The following is a 6,430-nucleotide window of genomic DNA, read 5'->3' as shown; positions in this document are numbered from 1 at the left end:
ATATGCAATCAAGATGCATTAATAATTACTGGTGATTTGAATGTGAAAGTTGGAAACAAAGAGGAAGGATCAATAGTTGGAAAATACAGCCTTCATCATAGAAATGATGCTAGAGATCACATGATAGACTTTTGCAAGACTAATGATATGTATTCATTAAAAATATCTTTTTGAACAAAAAAAAATGTGAAAATACACTTGGACCTCACCAAATGGAACACACAGGAATCAAACTGACTACATTTGTAGAAAGAGATGGTGAAAAAATGAAATATCATGAGCCAAAACAAGGCCAAAGGCAGACTGTGGAACAGACCTTCAATTTTTCATATGCAAGTTCAGGCTAAAGCTGAAATGAAAGCAAGTTCAAGAGCCAAAATTTTACTTTGAATTTATCCCACCTAAATTTAGTGACTATCTCAAGAACACTGGACACTAATGACCAAAGACAAGAAGAGTTGTGGGATGAGATCAAGAACATCATACATGAAGAAAAGAAAAGTTTGTTTAAAAAACAGGAAAGAAAAAAAATACCAAAATGGATGTCAGAAGAGACTCTGAAACTTGCTTCACAGCTAAAGTGAATTGAAGAAATAGGGATGTAAAAGAGCAGAAAAGAATATTTCTAAGGGCAGCTCAGGAAGACAAAGTAAAGTTATTATAAAGAAATGTGAAAAGACCTGGGATTAGAAAACCAAAAGGGAAGAACACGCTCAGCATTTCTCAAACTGAAAGAACTGTAAAAAAGTTTCAAGCCTCAGCTTACAATATTGAAGGTCTCCATAGGCAAAATATTGGATGATGCAGAAAGCATCAAGAGAAAATGGAAGGAACACATGGAGTCACTGTACCGAAAAGAAATGGTCAATGTTCAACAATTTCAAGAGGTAGCATATGATCAAAACCAATGTTACTGAGGAAAGAAGTCCTAAGAGCACTGAAGGCATTGGCGAAAAACAAGGCTTCAGAACTGGATGGAAGACAAATGGAAATCTTTCAACAAACTGATATAGCACTGGAGGCACTCACACATCTATGTCAAGAAATTTGGAAGACAGCTACCTGGACAACTGATTAGAAGAGATCCATGTTTTTGCCCAATCCAAAGAGAGATGACCCAACAGAATGTGGAAACCGCTGAACAATATCATTAATATCACATGCAAGTTTAATTTTGCTAAAGATAATGAAAAAATGGTTACAATAATACGTTAACAGGGAACTGCCAGAAATTCAAGTTGATTCAAGAGGATGTGATATCAGATAGATCTTGTATTAGGCAAATATGCTACACAAGACTTCTTCAAAATGTTAAAGAACAGAGATTTCAGTTTGAGGAGTAAGGTATGCCTGTCCCAAGCCATAGTATTTTCAATCACCTTACACACATGTGAAAGTTGGAAAATGAATAAGAAAGACTATAGTGAAATTGATGCATTGTAGTTGTCGTGTGCTGAAGAATATTGAAGGTGTAATGGACTGCCAGAAGAACAAATGGGTCTGTGTTAGAAGTACAGCTGGAGTGCTCTTTAGATGCCAGGTTAGTGAGACATCATTTTTCATACTTTGAACATTTATCTGGAGGGACCAGTCTCTGGAGAAGGACATCATGCTTGGTAAAGTGGAGGGTCAGTGAAAAAGAGGCAGACCCACAATGTGACAGATTGGCACAGTAGCAGCAGCAATAGGTTCAAAGCATAGCAACAATTGTAAGGATGGCACAGGACCAGGCAGTGTTTTGTTCTGTTGTGCATGGGGTTGCTATGAGAAAAAACCAATTCGGCAATAATAACAATAACAACAACATGGGTTTGCTATGAGAATTACATGAAATAACAGTGTGAAATACCTAAAACAAATCCCAAAATGTACATGGTGTCATTTTATTTGTGTTGTTATTAAACAACAGCATTAGCATATTTTCTAGGATTGTGATTTGATTTGCAATACTTAACTTGTTCATGGATACGAATGTGCAGAAAGCTAAAGAGTCTAATTTCTAACCATGGTCTTAAAAAAAAATTATGAAGTGAACTTTTGAGTTCTTGGTAATGTTATACTCAGGGCTCCACATTTTGTTCTTCTCAGATGCACCAAAAACTACAAAGCATCCTTTGGATGATTCTTTCCTTTTGGAAAGAAACAGTTTCTTAGGAAATGAGACTTCCTCATGCAAGAGTTTATATATCTCTGTCCAGTTCTTTTATTTAAAAAAGAGAGTAAAAAAAAAAACTCTTTTGTAGAGTCATAAGTGTTTCTCAAGCTACTATAGATTAACAATTATGACTCTCCACCTTTTTTTTTTTTTTTTATTGCTGGATTGAATAAGATGACTCTCTACAATTCCTTCACCAGGAGGATATCATTCTACGAATAAGGGCCCAGCATGACATTTATGAGAAAGCTGAGTCCTCCTGCGCAGAGCTGATTGGTGCTCAGCCAATGAGCTCCAGGCACTGCAGATAAAGGCACCTTCTTCACTGGGGCCACCAGATGCCAGCTGAAGTGTCGCCCTTGCCTGTGGAACTCGGGGGAATGCTCAACTTCTGTCCTAACTGCAGGCATCTGTGGTCAGAAAAGAGAAACCGGACTCTGAAGATGAAACATTTTCTTTCCCAACTCCCTTCCATCTTGGTCATCTACTGTGTCTGCATGCTACAGATTTCCTCCTCAGGTAAGGGGACCACCTCACTAACCCTACCTGGCAGCAGATTGTGATGCTCCAGGATAGTTCTGGATGGAGTAGAACTTTATCCTCCCACTGGTTCCTACCTCCACTCTCTTGCTTCCTGGCTTCCCATTTGTCTCTGACCTTAAACTGAGGGTGGATAGTGTGAGATGCCCCTCAGCCTTTTACCCAAGGGGAAAACTTTCCCTTTTGGAACTATCTTTAAGCAGCTCCTTCCTGTCCACCCCCAATGTCCTAGGATGTGGAGCTTGAAACTGTGAGGAGGGAGGCATGGTCCTGATAGGAATTGGGAGACCATCCCAACATCTTAGTCTTTTGTTGTCCCAGAACTCTGAAGAGATGATGAGGGCACAGGTGGGAAAATTGACTTTGCAGTCCAATGGGTACGAATTGAGATGAAGTTAGCAAGAGAAAGACAAGACGTGTGCACAGGTAAAGGCATCTTTTCCTTGAAGGCAGAACCTGGGAGAGCACCACCAAGCTGCCTGTCCCAGGGGTTGGGGCGCTGTCCGGGGTTCTGACCTCAACGACATAATGAAGCCTCCTTAAATTCTGAGAACCAAAGCATTTGTAGTGAACAAGGAATGGGGTGAAGGGTCGGTGATAAGAATTCTCTATCATCATCTCTGGATAAGGGTGTAGTGGAAGAACAGCTATGGCTGGAAACAAGACCATTTCAAAGTTTCAGATTTTCTATTACATTTTTGATTTAGTAGAGAGCCTTCAAAAACATATGTGTTGTGTAATGTAATCACAGAATTTAGGCATTGAAAAGAACCCTAAAGCTTATCCAGTTTAACCCCTTGCAGAGTCAGAACTGCTCTCTGTGATTTCTCTGCAGATGGTATTCCAGTCTAGACATCTACTTTTGGTGACATCCAACTGAATGCTAATCTGAGGCAGTCACTAGCTGCATCTTCTGGGGTCCAATAGAATGTTACACTTTTGGAAATTTGTCATTAACTTTTATTTATCTATTGAGATACACATATTCACCCCCCTCTTTCTCCTATTTGATCATAAATTCCTTGTGGGTAAGATCCCAAAAGTATTTATCTTTGTGTTACTATCACAGAAGCTTAGATAATCCGTGTAGTGCTGGTTTAGATTGCTTTGTGTTTATGAATGATGCCAATGGTCAAAAACGTCTTTAATTTGAGCTGAAATCTGTTCACAAGTAAGATTAATAACCACTAGCCCTAGTTCTGTCTTTGGGGAATAATACTATTATCTCTCATTTATGCCAGTTCTCAAAGTATTTCCAGGCAGTTAACATGGACTTCCTAATTTCTCTCTTTGCCAAAGAAAGCTGTCCTAAACTCTTTTAACTTTTCATGATATCCTGGCATTTCAAGTAGGTTTACTACATTTCAAGGTCTGGACACTCTAATTGTTTGAATACAGTGTAAGATTTTCTTTGCTTTTTCTTGGCTCACAAACAGCTTGCAGAAGGTAAAAACAATCAAATGCAAGCAAACACTAGGTAAATTAAAAATAAATATAAACTATTCTTCAGCCAGATATCCTATGTACTATATTTTATAAAACCTAGATTCAGGATCTTATATTTATCCCTGTTTAATTTCATCTTGTTAGTTTTTAATCTAAGCAGTTCATTCTGTCAACTTCAGTGTTAGCGAACCCTTCCAGTGTTACATCACATGCAAATGAGATGAGGTCTTCCCTTAGGCCAGATAAAGGTTGACTAACACAGGGTACACATGTATGGTGTTAGCAACGTTCTCTAGGGCCCCATCCCTAGACTGTCTGATTTAGGAGAAAGACAGCCCCGTCTGTATTTCTTAAGAGTTTCCAACGTGATTCTGATGTATCTGCTTTGTTGACATTTCCTGATAGTCCTCTTGATTTCCATTAAAATGCAAACAAAATTGTCACTTATGGTGTTTTTTTTCCCCTCTTTCCTGATCTGTTCATGCCTACACTGAAAGCTCTTGGTAAAGAAAAAAGCCATGTTTTTCAAAATTAATTTTGGTACAAATCTCAGATTTACCAGAGGTAGATGGAAGTGTGTTTTCTTTGTAAATCCCTTTAACAATGCTGTATCCTATCTTGTTTTCCTATTGACCTTTTTTGTATGATTCTTTATAATAATTCATTAGCTATTGTTATTACTATATGATATTATTAATTAAGTAATACTGTTTTAATGTTTGCCATGGCTTTCATGGCAAAGATTTAAAAGCAAATGCTATGACCTCTATTCTCCTAATTCATATTTTTTAAATTTCTCACAATAGGATTTCCTCAACCTTTAACTGATCCTCCAGATGGCTTGGATATTGCACAACTTGAGGTACACTGTTGTCCAGTAATGTGTGATTTTTATTTAGTCTAAGTCTTGAAAATATGATGTGGTTAATGTTCACACAAAGTGATACCTTAAGATCAGAATATTGACTGCACAGGAACTCACTGTTGAAATTTTCACAGTCTCATTTAAGTTATCCTGAGAGTTGTGTTGAAATTCACTGCCTCTGTGTGAGAAGACAATGCAAAGTTCAGAAAAGGAACAATTTTAGAATTTTAAATGTGGTGTAATACAATTCTACTGATTAAAGAATGTATTACTTTTCTTTGATTCATTTTCCTCATTTATTCTTTTTTTTTTTTAGCAACTGGCATATTATCTGAGTCAGTGGACAACTCTTCCTAGTCAACCTAAGGTAAAAAAAAAAAAAAAAAATATATATATATATACATATGGTCATTCTTGTAGTTCTAACTGTGCATGTGTTTATAACACAATTGATATCTGTAACAGACACACTTTTTTGGTACCTACAGGAGAATGTTGTGTGTGTGTGTATGGATAAGACTATACCCACTGCTGTCAAGTAAATGCTAACGCATAGCAATAGGACAGAGTAAAACAGGACAGACTGTAAATCTTTTCAGAAGCAGACTTCCTAATCTGAAAGCATCAAGTGAATCTTTTAAATCTAATTTAGATTTAAAATGTCAGGAGTTCATATGTAGTCTTATAATATTGTAGTAATATATATTTATATGTTGTTGTTGTTGTTGCTAAGTGCCGTTGAGTCAGCTCCTACTCAGAGTGCCCTGTATAGGATTTCCAAGGAGTGGCTGGTGGGTTTAAACCACTGACCCTGTGGGTAGCAGTCCAGTACTTATCCTACAGCACCACACCAGGACTCCAATATACCCATATAATTCGATTAATTGTATATATCATACATTACAAATTGATTACAAACGTCGAGAAGTCATAGAAATTATCTAAAACATTGATAGATCTCTGTGAAGGTGTTAACAGTAACTGTAGTAACCACAACAGGAAGCGTTCAATGGATACAAAATAAATGTTGATTCATTTGTAAGTGCAAAGGGTGGTCTCAAGATAAACTTCATTTTTCTTGGCATAGTCTGTTTTCACCTTGAACCACATCTCTTCTTTCTCCCTCACCTCTTCCACAATCGCACTACCGCATGCTTTACACAATGCCCTTCATGTCTTTAACATGTTTTGTTTTTTTTAAAGCCAGAAATACCCTTGCCTCCTGTTCCAGCTAGAAATAACAGCTCAGACTCTGAAGCCAGACTTCTCAGGCTCAAACCCCAGCTCTACCCAAACTAGCTATCTAACTTTGGCAAGTTTCTGTGTCTCAGTTTTCTCACCTGTAATATATGGATAATAGTTATGGTGCGTTGCTGAGTATTGTCAAGTGGACTCTGACAGAGAGCCCCCAGATAGTTTTTTTT

General features: G+C 37.5%; 1 pseudogene; it reads left to right on the top strand.

Annotated features, from left to right (window-relative positions):
* Nucleotides 1-2,493: 2,493 nt before the first annotated feature.
* LOC102820052 overlaps nucleotides 2,494-6,430 on the top strand; it is an 8,921-nt pseudogene continuing 4,984 nt past the window's right edge.

This window comes from Chrysochloris asiatica, unplaced genomic scaffold (assembly GCF_000296735.1).
Source record: "Chrysochloris asiatica unplaced genomic scaffold, ChrAsi1.0 scaffold00150, whole genome shotgun sequence".
NCBI classification, from domain to species: domain Eukaryota; kingdom Metazoa; phylum Chordata; class Mammalia; order Afrosoricida; family Chrysochloridae; genus Chrysochloris; species Chrysochloris asiatica.
The sequence above is the reverse complement of the archived record's forward strand: the minus strand, read 5'-3'. Positions and strand labels throughout refer to the sequence as shown.